Source organism: Pan troglodytes, chromosome 23, assembly GCF_028858775.2.
Source record: "Pan troglodytes isolate AG18354 chromosome 23, NHGRI_mPanTro3-v2.0_pri, whole genome shotgun sequence".
NCBI lineage: Eukaryota > Metazoa > Chordata > Mammalia > Primates > Hominidae > Pan > Pan troglodytes.
The window spans coordinates 50,491,143-50,508,275 of record NC_086016.1 but is presented as its reverse complement, the minus strand read 5'-3'; positions in this window follow the sequence as shown (position 1 = coordinate 50,508,275).

Below are 17,133 nucleotides of genomic sequence, written 5' to 3'. Positions count from 1 at the left end.
TAGGTGTGCCCTGTTACCCAAAATCGGGCTTGTGCAGTGGGGTCCCTGAGTCCACTGGGAGCACAGCCTCAGACCCCAGCAGAGTCACCCTTCATCGGAAGCCCACCACCCTGAGGGCTCCTCCTCCACCTGGGGCGGCACTGCCAGGCACAGGCACGCACTTTCCCTCAGTCCTCTGCCCCACGATCACTCTACTCGGGCACCTCTGCCACTGCCCGGTCCTTGCTGAGCCATCTCCTGGTTCATCTCCCTGGAGTCCCTGCAGGACCGGCTCTCGGTGGCGTCTCCGGGCTCCCAGTCGCAGGACTGGTCCTATCCAGGTGGGTTTTCTGAGCAGGATGACAATGATCGCAATCTATTTTACCTGCATAGTCAATGATCATCTGCAAGACAGGTTCACTCCTATAACAAGCAAAGGATGGGGAAAATGAGCCTTGTAAGGACACAAGGACGCTTTCCCCGTCTCCAACCCTCCTAGTCATGTCCCCTCTGCACCTCCCTCTACAGCCCAGGAGATACGCTCCCCAGTCCAGGATGTCCAGATGGCCCTGCTGCCTGGAGAGGCTCTGGCCCCTGCCGGTAGCTGCCACAGCACCAGCCCAAGCTCTCCCTTCCTGCAGGTTCGTGCACACGACTAATAGAACCCCTCCTCTGGAACTCACAAGATATTCTCCATCCTGCATAGGGCTGGGGGCTTGAGCACCCCAGGAGATTCTTTTGGAGCTGGAGACCCTTTTCTGAGGAGCCAGCAGAGGGCCTGCAAGTCAGATTGAGCAACGCGGGAGAAGAAGCATCATCCCTTCATCTTGAGGCCTGGTCCAGGGAGGTGAAGGGATGTGGACTGTCCCCAGCCGTACACTCACCCACAACTCATGCATGCAAGCATTCATGCCCCAATGCACACACTGCACCACACACACACACATATTTTCCTTGAATCTCTCTCTCTCACACACACACACACACACACACACACACACACATACTCTCCCATCCACACACACACAACACTTTAGGAGAAACTGAGCAAAGAAAGGCAGCCTCTCACTGCGAGTCCTCTAACCCCCGTCCCAGTGGTTGTTGTGCACTGAAGCTTCCTTGCCAGGGGCTCTGACGGGATTCTTGTGTTAATATGATTGTGTCCATGCTTGTTTTCTCCCATCAATTTTCAATCCTGTTTAATTAAAACGCTGACTTTCCTGTTTAGTATCTTCTCAACTGCAGCTTCTCCCTGCTCTCTTTCCTGGCAGGGAGGTGATTCTGCAGAAGTTGGGGCTCCTGACAACTTTGGGGTGGCCATGAGGGACGTACCTCTTGCCTCTGGTTGTGCAGGGTAGGCATGGGACCCTGGCAGGGAGGGGCTCCCTCAATGGGATTCTGTGGAGTCAGCCATTGATGCCCAGGTCTCCACCCTTACAATTCCATTCCTTTCATGGAAGCCTTTTTTCCTGCTAAAAAGGATGTGGCTTTTAAAATGTTACAGATTCCAATTCATCCTGTCCATCCCGAACTCCTGTGCCAGACATTCCTTCATTCAACCTCTGTTTATTGAGCACCTACTTGGGCCAGGCACTGGGACTGGGGAAGCCAACAAGACATAGATTTTCTGTCCCCCTGGAAAGTGACAGTCAGTTTGAGAAACAGACAAGGAAACAAACAATTCCAGTGCAGTGTGGCAAGCGTCACAATGGGAGGGAGAGGAGAGCACTCTTGGAGCACAAGAGAGGAGCGTTTACCCTAAAATCACACTCTAGAGAGCAGCAAGGTGTGTGCCAGGGAAGGCTTCCAGGAGACTGGTTTCCAGGCCCTTTTGGTCCATCCTTAGGACAAACACACACACACATGCACACATATATGCACATACACGAACACACACATGTGAACACACAGGCACACACATCCACACACACGCACATACATGCACACACATGCTTTAACACACATGCACACACGCATGCACACACATGCTTGGAGTGAAAGTTTCCGAAGCAATAATTACCCCAAAAATACTCTGATGTTTTCTATTGTATCCTAATTCATTTTTGAAATGCTGGTTGCCCTCCCAATAATTTGGTTTGTAGTAATTTTCTTTGTTTAAAAAATATGGTTTGAAGAGAGATGCAGTCTACCTTGACTTTGGGAGGGTATATTGGAGCCTTCTTGCCAAAGGACAGGGGCTGTGGTGACAATGGGGTGGCTGGGGAGGGCTCCCAAGCAGAGGAGAAGGGGTGCAGTGCGGTACCCGGCCTGCTGTATCCAGGAACTCAGACATTGAGGTTTTTGTGCTCGCAACATTAGGGCTATGGCGGGGAACCTTGGGCTATGGGAGAGCAGTGCCTGGTTCATTACATGCTGAATATTTCCAGAAAAAGGGAATGGAAGGGGAGCCCTTGGTGCTTATGACTTGGAGTCTAGAATGGTGGAGAGTCTGAAAATGGTGACGCTAGAAAAGGTGAATTCTCCACCCCAGGTTACAAGTAGAGGGACCTGAGGAGTGGGGAGGCAGGGGGGAGGTGTGGGGTCCGAGATCAGATTGAAGAGATGGGGTCTCCCTGGGACAGCAACCTTGAAGTAATTACAAAGACACCACCCCCGGGCAGCCCGAAGGCAAGGGCAGGTGCCTGGTCCAGCCCCATCCCGGCCTTGTTTCCAGAGGCCTGGAGAGAGAGACCAAGATGGAAATTGAGGATGGGGGGTGAGCGCAGCCTGAATTCGGTTGCTAGGGAACAGAAAGCTCTGCTCTGGATCGCAACACACGCTACGGATTGACGATTTTGTTGTTGTTGTTGTTGATGGGCTGGTTTTGATTACTAGCCAGAACTGACAGGAGTTTAGATTTTGAAACCTAAATAAGTCTATTAAAGAATCACAGCATCACCTTAACTCCTACCCAAAAATGCAGGGGATGGCAATGGTGTAACCCTTGAGGGAGTCCTCGGCTCTCACCCCACACCAAGCCAGCAGTCCTGGGACTGCTTCAGAGGCCTGACCCATAGAAGGGGCATCCTGCATGGCGGGGCACCCAGGGTGTCGGAGGAGGGCAATAGAAAAAGGGGCGTTACCCAGAGAGGAGGGGCGGCTGACCAGGGTGCGGACCCAGGCACGTATTGCAGTCAGGTGGCAGCCTCGCTGTCCTCCTGGGGATGTGAGCCCACTGCTCGCTGTGTTCTGCTGTGGTCGGCGGGGGTGGGTTGTTCTCTCTCCACTCCTCCCTGCGGTGAGGGTGTTTTCTATTTGCCATTAGGTTGCGGGTGCCCAACTGACCAAAGGCTTGCTGAGATACTGAATTTGGAGCTGAATGTTTTCACGGGGTGAGATGTCAGGATGTCCCTGCTGATACAGTGGGAGAAAAATGTATTTTATGCAAGGCCAGCGCTATCTCCTAAAGGAAGCACGCAGGTCTCTGAACAGCAGGTCGCGAAAGGTGGGGACTGTAGCGGGCTACTGTGCCTGCTCTCCCAGGGATCTGTGCCTCCCTCTGAAAACAATTGCAGGCTTTCACCTTCCGCACACATATCCCACGTGCATTTTACCAAGAGGTTACTCTGACAGCTGGGGGAGGACCCAGGTTGGCAGAGAGAGTTGAGCCAGCTTGGCAGTGGCTGGGAAGATCCAGATGAGAGCCGGGGTGGCTGGCTTCTCAGGAGCAGCTGTCAAGGCAGGGATGTGGGGGGCTTGGCAGCTATCCAGGAAGTAGAACTGACAGGCTATGGGGACTCCAGAGTGGTGGGCATGGCAGAGATGTCCCAAGTGACTCCCCAGGCTTCTGGCTAGAGAACCTGGGCATGGCTGGGTGTGGTGGTTCACGCCTATAATTCTAGCACTTTGACAGGCCAAGATGAGAGGGTAGCTTGAGGCCAGGAATTCAAGACCAGCCTGGGCAACAGAGCAAGACCCCCATCTCTACAAAAAATCAAAAAGTTAGGCAGCATGGTGGCGCACACCTGTAATCACAGCTACTTGGGAGGCTGAGGTGGGTGGATCGCTTGAGCCCATGAGTTCGAGGCTGCAGTGAGCTCTGACTGTATAACTGTACTCTGGCGTGGGCGATAGAGGAGACCCTGTCGAGAAGGAAGGAAGGAAGGAAGGAGGGAAGGAAGGAGAAGGAAGAGAAGGAGGGAGGGAGGGAGGAGAGGGGAGGGGAAGGGAGGGAAGGGAAGGGATTCAGAGGTTGAGGTGGGAGGATCGCTTGAGCCCATGAGTTCGAGGCTGCAGTGAGCTCTGATTGTATAACTACTCCGGCGTGGGTGATAGTGGAGACCCTGTCAGGAAGGAAGGAAGGGAGGGAGGGAGGGAGGGAGGGGGGAGGGGAGGGGAGTGGGGGAGGGGAGGGAAGGGGAGGGGAGGGAAGGGATTCAGAGGTTAAGGTGGGAGAATTGCTTGATCCCATGAGTTCGAGTCTACAGTGAGCTCTGATTGTATAATTGCACTCCAGTCTGGGTGACAGAGGAGACCCTGTCAGGAAGGAAGGAAGGAAGGAGAAGGAAGGAGAAGGAGGGAGGGGAGGGGAGGGGAAGGCAGGCAGATCAGGGAAGTAGCAGGGATAGCCGTTAAGATGGGCCCCGCCAGCTGCTGGGAACGGACTTGACCAGTAGGGAGCTCAGGCACTTCCTCAGCAGCTTCCAGGCCAAGAGAAGAGCCGCAGCACACAGGAAAGAGAAGCACAAAAGGCCAAAAGACGCACAGGGAGGAGGGGCGAGGCCCAGCAGGCACAGACTGTGTGCCCCGTGAGAACAGAGGCCACTTTGGTGCTGAATTCTCAGCCCTGAAAACAGTGCTTTGCAGAGAGTTGGTAAATGACATGAATGCATGATTGAATGATAATTATCCATTTTATTGATCCAGTCTAGTAATGACAATAAGTAATATTGATACATCCCATACTAAGGGCCAGGCACTAGTCCAAGTTCCCCCACATACTCACTCACTTAATCTTCATAACAGCCCTAGGAGGCAGTCGATACCCGGATTTAAGGACGTTGAACCTGGGGCAAGGAGGCCTGCAGGCAATTGTCCTGGGATTTGTAGGCAGCCATGGGGAGCTGAGGTTGGGATCCAGGTGGTCTGCTCCAGAGGACCTGCCCTGACGGCTGTGCCCGCGGCCTCTCATCACCAAATCTCGTTCATTAAAAAAATACAAAATGGAGAGACAAGCAAAAGGAATACAGAATGTTCCTCAATTCTGCCACGCTGAGTTCACCACATTTAGCATTTTGTTAATATCTTTCACATCTTTTTTCACATATACATTCATCCTGTAAATATTTTTTAAACAGTTTTCTTAGTACACAGTGAATATTATTTCACGGAATTATATATTCTTCCAGAACATTGTGTTTTCTGGCGGCCTGAAATTCTGTAACACATAAATACTGCCGTTTATTCAATCAACCTTGATTTTTGGACATTTAGACGACTTCTAGTGTTTGGAAAACACTTCAGAAATGAACACCCTTTTACTGAAATCATTTTCTATATTTATGGTTATTTACAGAAAAAATTACAGAACTGGAATTGTTAGGTCCAAATAAGGACACAATTTTGAGGCCTTGCTGTATATTGACAAATTAATTTCCAGAAATATTAATATTAATTAGCATCCCTACGGACAGTGCGTGAGAGGAACCACGTCAGTCTGTTCGCGTCAGCACCAGATATCATCACTAGTGCTAGTACCTTCGACAATTTTGCACGTAGGAAGAAGTTTTACTGTTGTTTCCATTATGCATTTCTCTAATAAGGATTAACAATTTTTATGTATGTCATTTTAGTGTCTTTTGTAGATCAACTGTTTATATTCTTTTTCAAATTTTCTCCTCGTGGGTTTGTCTTTTATTATTGATTAGTAAGAACTCTTTCAATTTATTTGTGGGATATAGTCCTTTAATTTTGGGGGAATTTCAAACAAAAAAATAGAAACAAGAATATCATCATATAACAATATTGTTATAATCATCTTACAAATCATTGTTTTCAGTTGTCTTTGTTGAATGTGTCACGTGACCAGTTATAATCATATTACAAATCATTGTTTTCAGTTGTCTTTGTTGAATGTATCACGTGACCACGTTTCCTCTTGGAGGTTTAAGTATGTTGTCAATGGGAATGTGCCAGGAGGTTCTCATCTTTTGTATCTTTCAATATTTTAAACAGCTTCGTGGAGGTGTATTGACAGGGGTTCTTCAGGGAAACAGAACCAATAGGCTCTGTGTGTGTGTGTGTGTGTGTGTGTGCAGTGATATATCACTTAACAATGGGAATATATTCTGAGAAATGTGTTGTTAGGCAACGTTGTTGTGTGAACATCATAGATGTAGGTACTTACCCAAACCAAGATGGTGTAACCTACTGCACACCTAGGCAATATGGTAGGTTGAGGCTGTTGCTTCTCAGCTACAAACCTGTACAGTGTGTACTGAGTACTGTAGGTGACTGTAACAAGTAATATTTATCGATCTAAACATAGAAAAAGGTAGGTACAGAAAAATATGGTATTGTAATCTTTTTTTTTTGAGATGGAGTCTTGCCCTGTCGCCCAGGCTGGAGTACAGTGGTGCACTTTCGGCTCACTGCAACCTCTACCTCCCGGGTTCAAGCAATTCTCCCTGCCTCAGCCTCCCGAGTAGTTGGGACTACAGGCACCTGCCACCACACCCAGATAATTTTTGTGTTTTTTGGTAGAGACGGGATTTCGCCATGTTGGCCAGGCTGGTCTCAAACTCCTGACTTCAGGTGATCTGCCCGCCTTGGCCTCCCAAAGTGCTGGGATTACAAGTGTGAGCCACCGCGCCCGGCCAGTATTGTAATTTTATGGGGCCGCCATCATATATGAGGTTCATTGTTAACCTAAACATCGTCATTCAGCACATGACTGTATATGTAAAGAGAGAGAGAGAGAGAGACTGTCTGGCTCATGGAATTGTGGGGACCGGCAGGTCTGGAACTTGCAGGGCAGGCCAACCGCTGAAGACCCAGGAAAGAGTTGATGTTGCAGATCAAGTCTGAAGGATTCTATAAGCAGAATTTACTCTCCTGTGGGAGATCTCAGTCTGTTTGCTCTTAAGGCCTTCAACTGATTAGACAAGGCCCACCCACATTATGGCAGGTCATGTGCTTTACTCAAAGCCTACTGATTTAAATGTTAAGCACATCTAACAAATACCTTTGCATTAACATCTAGACTAGTGTTTGACAAAACAACTGGCTACTGTGGCCTAGCCAAGTTGACTCATGAAACTAGCCATTATAGGAGGTGTAATTGGCCTACAACAAACTGCATATGTTTAAAATGGACAATTTGGTAAGTTTGGGCATATGCAGACGCCGGTAGAAACATCACCACCATCAAGATAATGAATACATCCATGCCATCACCTGCAGGTGTCCTTTGGCCCCTTGTCAGTCCTCCATCCCAGGAAACTATAGATTGTATCATTATACATAGGTTAGTATTTTCTGTAAGATTATAAAAAATGGAATTATCCAGTATATACTCCTTTTTTTTCTGACTTGGGTGACTCAGCATAACTATGTTGAGATTCATCCACGTGACTGCATGTATCACAAATAGTTCGTTCCTTTCTATTGCTGATCCCTTACCGTCGCATGGATAGACCAGGTGTCCGTGTACTTACTTGTGATGGACATTTGGGTTGTTTACTCTTTTTTTTTTTTTTTTTTTTTTTTTGAGATGGAGTCTCCCTCTGTCGCCCAGGCTGGAGTGCAGTGGCGCGATCTCGGCTGACTGCAAGCTCCGCCTCCAAGGTTCAGGCCATTCTCCTACCCCAGCCTTTCGAGCAGCTGAGACTGCAGGCACCCGCCACCACGCCTGGCTAATTTTTCTGTATTTTTAGTAGAGACGCTGTTTCACCGTGTTAGCCAGGATGGTCTCAATCTCCTGACCTCATGACCTGCCCGCCTCGGCCTCCCAAAGTGCTGGGATTGCAGGCGTGAGCCACTGCGCCCGGCCTGTTTACTCTTTAGACTATTACAAATAAACTGCTGTGAACATTCATGCACAAGTATTTGTAAGAGCACATACTTTGTTTTTTTGTGGATAAAGCGCAAGGGGTTGAATGGCTGGATCAGATGATAGGCATACATTTCACTTTTTACTGAACTGCCAAACTCCTTTCCAGTGTGATGGCACCATTTGACACGTGCCCCGGCCACATGAGGATTCTACTTCCTCTGCATTTTGGCCACATCCTGGCATGGTGGGTCTTTCTGATTATAGTCATCCTAAGGGGTAAGAGGTAGTATCTCACATGGCATTAATTTGCTTTTCTCTAATGACTCATCATATTAAGAATTATTTCATGTGTTTATATGCGTCTTCTATGGTGAAGTACTCACAGTTTTCAATTTTCTTGATTTCTGAGATTTCTTTATATATTCTAGATACAAGTCTTGACGAGACAGATAATTTGCAAATATTTTTCCCAATCTATGGCTTGTCATGTCATTCTCCTGACAATGTCATTTAAAAAGCTTAAGTTTTTTATTTTGATAAATTCCAGTGTATCAATTTCTCCTTCTATGGATTGCATCTTTTAGTGTCATATTTAAGGAATCTATACCTAGCCCAAGGACATAAAATTTTAAGGTATATTTACTTTTATAAGTCTCATAGTTTTAGGGTTTACAGTTAGATCTGTGACTCATTTTGAGCAAATGTTTGTAATGTTGTGAATCATAGACACAAGTTTAATTTTTTGCATATAGATTTTCATTTGTCTTAGCATAATTTGTTTGAAATATTATTCTTTCTCCACTGAATGGCTTCTGCCTCTTTGTCAATAATCAGTTGCCAATATTTGCTTGTGTCTATTTCTGGACTCTCTATTCTGTACCATTGATCTATTTATCTAACTTTATGCACACTGTCTTGATTACTAGAGCTTTAGAGTAAGTCATGAAGTCAGTTAGTGTTAGTACTCCGTTGTTTTCTGCGTAAAGAGGTTTTTTGGTGCTTCTAGATCATTTGCATTTTCATATGCAAATTAGTATATGAAATTAGTATGGATTCTTGGAAATTTACTTATACTTAGGGTTATAATTTCATACTGGGTTTTTATTTTGTAGCTGAGATGTTTGTAGCTCTGGCCATCGGGAGCTCTTCCAATGGTGTCTTGTGTCCACTTGACACGCCCCTGGCCTTGCAGGGTCTTTTTTTTTTTTTTCCAGCACTTTTATTATTTTAAAATAGCATTTTTCCATCTGTCCACCTGTCTGCATAACGAAGCGGCCGTGATAGCAGGCAGTGACCCATGAGGACACCCTGAGTTCCTGCAGCGTTGGGAAGACCACACCTGCTGATTGCTGAAGACTTGGGCAGGCTTATTGCCAATGAAATTATATTTCCTGCCAGGTTCTTTTTCTGACATGATGAAAAGCCACCCAAGAACCCATCCTCAGCTCACGGGTCCTGGCCGCAGGCTCAGGGCAGGTCGGGATCGGTGGAACCCTAGAACCCATCCTCAGCTCACGGGTCCTGGCTGCAGGCTCAGGGTGGGTCTGGATTGGTGGACTGTTCTGTCACTCTTGGACATCGTCCCTGGATGAGGGTCTCCAAGGCTTGAGTCTTTATGGACAGGACAGTATTTCTGGTTTTCATTCAGTTTGATGGCGCCCCAGGGGTTCTGGGGAAGAGCTTGACCTCCACCAAAGGGGGAAAAAGAGGTGGAGTTGGTGGCCAGAGGGTCCCACTCTTCAACCAAGTCTGCAGTGGTTGGCTTTGGGCATCAGGCTTCACTTGAAGGAAAGTTCACAGCGGGGTTTCTGGGTGTCCCTAGAGGAGGCCTGTCCCTTGGGCATGTCTGCCCTCTTGCTGTCCAGTTCTGGCCCCCGACTTCTGACCCAGCTGCACTCTTCCCCTGGGGAACTGCTCCTTCACTCCTTTGCCCATGCGTGTTGGGTGAGGCTAGTCCATCCCCGATGTCAAAGCTCATAGGGGCTCACGTGGGCTGGCCAGTGACTGGCTCCAGTATGAGCCAATTCCAGGGCTTTTGCAGAAATTGCTAGAAAAGGAGCACAGTTTCATCACTGGCCCTGCTACTTGTGGGACCCAAGCCCAGAGCTGTCCAGAAGCACTGGGAACAGGGAGCCTGCCTGAGGACAGAGCCTAAGGTGGAAGTGACCACAGATGACGTCAGTCGGCCCCTGGGTCCTGCCCCTTGAGGATGTACCCTTTTTTTCTGCTTCTCAGCATTTTTACGACTGTGCATAGACATTTCCCTTTACGAAGAAGTGGGTTTGAGTGATGTCTCCCACTAGCAATGAAAGATGCTAGCCACAACAAGGTCATTGGTCTAGGATTTGCTCAAGAACATAGCAAAATGTCCAGGACAGGGAGTGAACCAGGCAGCCTCTCTCCCCGCCGCCGGAGCCTCCCGCTGCCTCTCAGAGACCTCAGGGTGGTGAACTGGCCTCCGACCAGCCGCAGTGACATCCCTGCCTGCACACAGTTCAGCGGCCTCTCACTGGGGTGAGTGACATCTCCAGGGCTGGGTACACTGTCCCATCAGGCGGCCATCCATCGGCCAGACAAACCCCTGGGCACCACACCAGGAAGACTCCCGAGTTCCTGGGCCACATTCTCGGGAGAATCTGTCTCCCTTCTTGGACATTGAAGCTGAGAGATTTATGGGCCGAAGTTTTTTCAGGGGAGCTGTCTTTTGAATTATCGTGTAATTAAGATGCTAATGGCTGTTTATGGAACCTTCTCTTCTCAGTCCAAGTGCTTTCTGAATAATAAGGAACGTCCCTTTTGTGATGGTGGAAAACAGCACTGAGAGCAAAAACCTTCATTAAATCACCATTTGCATCTTTTTTCTCCTCTTATAATAAAAAGGAATTTTCTAATGCTCATTATTTTTTTGTTGTGTGAATAAATTGTAGGGAATTCTTCTACTTACAACCCATTTCTTTTGTGAATGAGGATAAACACCTTAATTCTTCATTGGGGCCTTGGAGGATGCCCCCAGAGAGCAGCTTCTTAACCAAGTCTTTTTTTTTTTTTTTTTTTTTTAAGGAATTTTGCAAACTTTGTCCAGAAAAACATGCCAGGGCCTCCCAGGGCTGGCCTGAGGTCACCCTGTGGCCACTGGCTTAGGAATCCCAAGTAACTCTGTGTTCAGGAGCCGCGGCCCGCTCAGGGCCCGCTGAACTCCGAGGCTGAGCCTGGGGCTGTGCACCAAGAGCCCGTCCTGTTCACTCTCCAGATGGGGCTAAGGCCAAGTGAAACAGTGCAGCCTGTTCAAGGTGACCCAGCGAGACGCAGGCAGGCCTGGGCCAGCAGCCAGGGCCGAGTCTCTGTCCTCGGCTCCTTTGCTGCAGCCCGAGATGTCTGCCACATTTTGTTACAGTCAAAGCAGATCTGGTCCCTCGCAAGCCCATTTCCTGTGGCTGCTTCCAGGCCCAAACCCGGCTCCGTGGCGAGGCAGCCCAGGACACCCCAGAAGGCCATCTGCGCAATTGTAGTTGACAACCTAGAGGCCTGGTGATGGGGTGTGTGGAGTGGGATGACCCTGGCTGTCACCACTGCGGGTGGCCCCACACGCCACCATGGCTAGGCGGCATGGACCTGCCCACTGCCACCTCCCTTGAAAGGGCCAGCACTGCTGTTCATCACCAGGTGGCCAGACGAAAGGACCCTCTGAGACATCCCCTTTCACAGTCTCATGTGACCCAGGAGCCCCACGTGCCCTGTGCTCACGCCCTCCCTGGACTCCAAGAGCTCTGTGTCTGGGCCTCCCTATCCTCATGAGTCTCCACTCAGGGCACAGTGGGGAGAAACCAGCAGAAATTCAGGGCATCTGACTCAACCATTTTCCCACAAGCCACAGGGGCCTTGATCACAGAATTCCATGGCCAACAGGACCTTCGAGGCCAATTTGCTGTCTTTCCTCCCAGTCCAACTCCTGGGGCCAGTGGCAGATACAGGTTAGCAGAGCTGAATCACTTATAGGCGTGAGCCCCATCCAACCCACAGTGGTGGGGTCTGCATAGGGCTACACCCTGGCTGCCCCAGGTCCTTCTCCATCCTGCCTGGGGGAGGGGTCAGGCGCTTATGGCTGCCTGGGGCCTGTGGCACCCAGCCCCACCCTCCTGGGAGAGGCGGCATAACAGATGATCACAAAGCAACAGAAATTTATCCTCTCACAGCTCTGGAGACCAGAAGCCAGAAATCCATGTGCGGTGTCCACAGGGCCACGCTCCCGGGAGGCTCTCAGGAGGCTTCTCCCTGCCTCTTCCGGCTTCCAGTGGCTGCAGGAGACCCTGGGCTTCTAGGCCTCTCATTCCAGTCTCTGCCTCTGTGGCCACATGGCCATCTCCTCTTCTCTTTGTGTCTTCTCCTTTTTTGTCTCTTAGCTGGACACCTGTCGTTGGATTTAGGGCCCAACTGAAGAGTCCAGGATGACACCTTCTTGAGATCTTTAACTTAATGACAAAACCTGAAGACCTTTTCATCAAGTAAGGTCCCATTCACAGATTCAGGGGTCAGGACACAGACACATCTTTTGGGGGCCACCATTCCATCCACTCAGCACGTTTTATCTGACGAGAAAGGTTTCTCCATCTGTCTTTTCCAGACTGTGGCCAGGGCAGAGGCCAGAGGTTACCTACGCGGACAGCTCACTGGCGCCCTCTTGTGTGGCGCTGTGCCCAGCTCCATCTCAGCTGTCCCTTTTCCCAGGCAGTGTCCACCCCTTCCCTCTGTGCCCTCCATGGTCTTCTGTGACCTGGGGTTTGTTGTCAGCCAATGCGATTTTTACCATGAGCTGTGGACACTCATGCAAATCACCTCACTTTTCCAGGTACAACTTGAGCTCTCATCTACATAACTGAAGGCTGCACCCAGGGCTGTAAAGAGTGAAAACGCATTGCCGAAGCATGAGCACCTCCTGCAGTTCTCAGTAGACATTTGGGAAGCGAGTGAACCGCCCTGTATGGAGTGTTTGGAGGAGGTCGGAGGGTGTCAGGCCTGAGCCAGGGGCTGCCTTGGGCCTGTGTCGGGTGGCGCATGCCAGAGGAATGAGGTGGGAAGGGCATGCACGTGGGGTCTTGGCAGCCCTGGAGCTGGCCTAGATGCAGCAGCTTCCTGATAAAGTGAAACTGTTCCATCGGCTTGCCATGCTTTGCTTAGCCATCCGCACTTCACTGTTGGGCGAAAGAAGATTTTAAAGAACACCCTTACCAGATGTCAGAGTTTGGGATTTGGGGTCCATGATACCCAAATCAGATGCCACTTGAAGAAAGTAACACGAATTGCTTTCAACACATCAATCAACAAAGAGCATTGATGGATGAAGAGAACATTGATAAATGGGATGTCCTTTTGCTGAAACTCTAACTTACAGTAAAGGGGGGAAACCCACAGAAGCCCAGTGGAAGCTTCTGGAGCCAGGAGCTACCCTGACTCTCTCCGCAGAGGGTGTGGAGGGGTAGGCGGCAGTCAGCCCCCAGCCCAGAGTGGAGGGCACCTGGGCACATGTGTGATCAGAGCCCACATGGAGGGAGGCCAGGGTCCAGCTTCCCTCCACTCTGGGAACATGGGAGGCCCTGTCCCCAGGCCATGGCATACAGAGGGAGGAGCAGGAACTCTGGCAGCCTCAGAGGTGCGTGCCAGGCCACAGCCTGTTGGAAATTCCTCAGGAGTGCATCGCCCGGGGTCCCCCAGCCTGTGGGAGGCAGAGGGGGCGAGGCCAGGTCCCCCAGCCTGTGGGAGGCAGAGGGGGTGAGGTCAGGTCCACCAGCATGTGGGAGGCAGAGGGGGCGAGGCCAGGTCCACCAGCCTGTGGGAGGCAGAGGGGGAGAGGCCACGTCCACCAGTCTGAAGCCTGTCCTGCCCAGCTTGCTGTGTGACTCTGGCCTCGGGGGGAACATTATCTGAAATGTACATAGTGGAATCCAGGCGGTGTTCACCCCTTCCCTCTGTGCCCTCCATGGTCTTCTGTGACCTGGGATTTGTTGGTCATTGGCAGAAACAGAAGATGCATTATTATTACTGTAAAAGGTAAAGTTGTCCCCTAACTGGCTCAACTGTCCGAAGACCCCCCTGCTTTTTCTGCTTTTCCTTGTGACTCAGCCTGGTCTTTCTTCTTCCAGGGTGGCATCCCACTGACTCCTACGCAGCCCCACCCTGGTTCCCTCACTCCCAGATTCCTGGTCCCTCGGGGTCCTAGGGCTGAGTCCTCCATAGCCCCCACACACAGCCCAGGGCTGGGACTGCCCCACGGCATAGGACAAACTCCTCCAGGCCTCTGAGAGAACTCCTGGGCTTTCATCTACATGATTCAGAAAGAATCTTTTCTCTCTTTCAAATGTTAATGTTTTTAATTTCCTTTTTTTTTTCATTTTTCATTATAACTGCTAAGATTTTTCTAATTGGCATGCCAACTGCTTGCAGACTTGACCTGTTTCTTGCAAAAAAAGAAAATCGCTTAATCATTAAATACAATTATTACTTCATTCTTCTATCTCTTCAGTCTACCAAACTATTATATACTCTTGATGATTGTCGTTTTCGTCAAAAGAAAACTGTATCCAAAATCCCGTAACACTTACAAATTAAGTGTCTTAATTTTTCAAGTTCTTTTGGGGCTTGCCATATGAGTGTATTATTCTTGCATATTGCACATTCATTTTCTATTATTTTTAATACATAATTCTACAAAATAAGCATTCTTCATGATATATATTTGTTTGAGAATTTCTTAATAAAAGATGGGAGTATTTGTTACTTAAAATTCTATCACTTAAAAGCAGTTGCAAGGGTTTCCTATGAAGACAGGATAGAGAATCCACCTTGTAATAACCCCCTTTGCTCCATACTCATGATGCCTCGTTCAGAAAAAAACCCAAGGAATAGCTGGTCTCCTTAGTCCAGAGTTGGGTGCAGGTGGGCGGGGTTGAATCCTGCCCAATGATGGTGACCAGAAACATCAGAATGGAGGGTAGAGGCAGGCTCCCTGCCTACAGTGGAGAGGTGAGGTGACCTCATGATATCAGAGTGGAAACTCGCTCTAAAGTCCAGGAGCGGCTGGGTGCGGTACCTCACGCCTGTAATCCCAGCATTTTGAGAGGCCGAGGCAGGTGGATAGCCTGAGGTCAGCAGTTCGAGATCAGCTTGGCCAACATGGTGAAACCCCATCTCTACTAAAAATATACAAAAAGTTAGCTGGATGTGGTGGCAGGCGCCTATAGTCCCAGCTACTTTGGAGGCTGAGGCAGGTGAATCGCTTGGACCTGGAAGGCGGAGGTTACAGTGAGCCGAGATCACACCATTGCACTTCAGCCTAGGCAACAAGAGCAAAACTCCATCTCAAATAAATAAATAAATAAATAAATAAGTAAATAAAGTCCAGGGTATACAGTTAGAGGTGAGCCTTAGGCACAGAGAGACCGCATGACTGGGATCTGAGCCCAGCCCCCCTGGCACTGTGGATGGACCCGAGGCAACTGCAGTATCCCTGCAGGAAGTCACACAGATCCTATGGAGAACCCGGGTCAGGATCACGTGGAGGGTGCAGTGGAGGGACCGTCCTTAGACAGAGGCAGGAGGAGGAGAAAAAAGAGAGGCACAGAAACATAGGGAGGAACACCCCCCCAAACTTCTCCCACTCAAATTTGGCTTGGAGGTCCAAACTGAGATAGGCATAAATGAATATAATGATAAGAAATAAAGAACTGTAACCAAGAAAACCAACTCTTGGAACATAAATTGACTCTAGGTAAAATCATTCATGTCTTTACATACAAACGGAGGCTTCAAAATAAGCTGAAGGTGTTTCAAGAGAGAATTGAAGGTGAAATCATATTTACAAATGCACAAAAAATAATAAAAAACAGACAAAATGCAATGACGTGTTTTGTGAAGAGCAGCTAATTGGAGATCTTAAACATGAATTAAAAAGGAGTCATTGAAATACATTTTATAAAAAAAGCCATATATGTGTGAAAGTCTAGCCTGCCTGAATGCAGTCAAAGTGAGAAGTAGTGAATTGGAAGAGAGTTCAAAGGGAATCATCCAAAATACAATGAAGTTACAGCCAGATGCTGAAATGAGCCCATTTTCGTTTTAGCATAGATACAAAGATAGTAAATTCTACGTTTCAAAGTGAGATCACCACTTAGAAATTTAAGCTGATGGACCGGGCACGGTGGCTCATGCCTGTAAACCCAGCACTTTGGGAGGGCTAGGTGGGTAGATCATTTGAGATCAGGAGTTCGTGACCAGCCTGGCCAAGATGGTGAAACCCTGTCTCTACTGAAAATACAAAACTTAGCCGGATGTGGTGGTGCATGCCTGTAATCCCAGCTACTCAGGAGGCTGAGGCAGGAGAATTGCTTGAACCCGGGAGATGGAGGTTGCAGGGAGCTGGGATCATGCCACTGCACTCCAGCCTGGATGACAGAGTGAGACTCTGTCTCAAAAAAATAAATAAATAGAAATTTAAGCTGATGGTGGAGAATGAGCCAAGAGTTCTGAAGCACACTGCCAGTATCAAGGATATATAAGGTCAGGGAGGGAAGGAGGGATTTTGAGGAGGATTTTTAAAGAGACATATTAATGTCTTAAATTTTTCCACGATAACTACTGACCCCACTTTATTAAGCCCTACTTTCATTAAAAGAAAGTCAGAAAAATACACTGAAAAAAGTCCAAGATCCATTCGGGATAGAAACTACTCAACAACCAGGAGTGGAGAGTGGCTTCTCAGCCGGAGGAAGGACATCTACCAGGGATATGAACAAGCCCGTCGTTAGGGGTAACATTTTAAAAACATTCTTTTTGAAGCCAGGAACGAGACTTAGGACCCAGCTCCAACTGTTCCTCTTCAAATTTCCCTGGACTCAAGCCAATGTAATAAGGCAAGAAAAAATAGATTCAAAAATTATAAAAATAAGACAATTTATTTGCAGATGATATAATTGTATACATGGACCATCAAAGAAACAAAACTACCAAGAAAGTTTCTGGATATGTACTTTTAAAAAATGTCAGTAGCATTCCAAATGGTAAAATAAATAGAAAATACAACAGGAAACAAATTTCCATTTACCTTTCCAACAAACTACTAGATGCCAAAGATTTACCAGGCCCCTACAAGCAGGATTAGGAATTCCAAA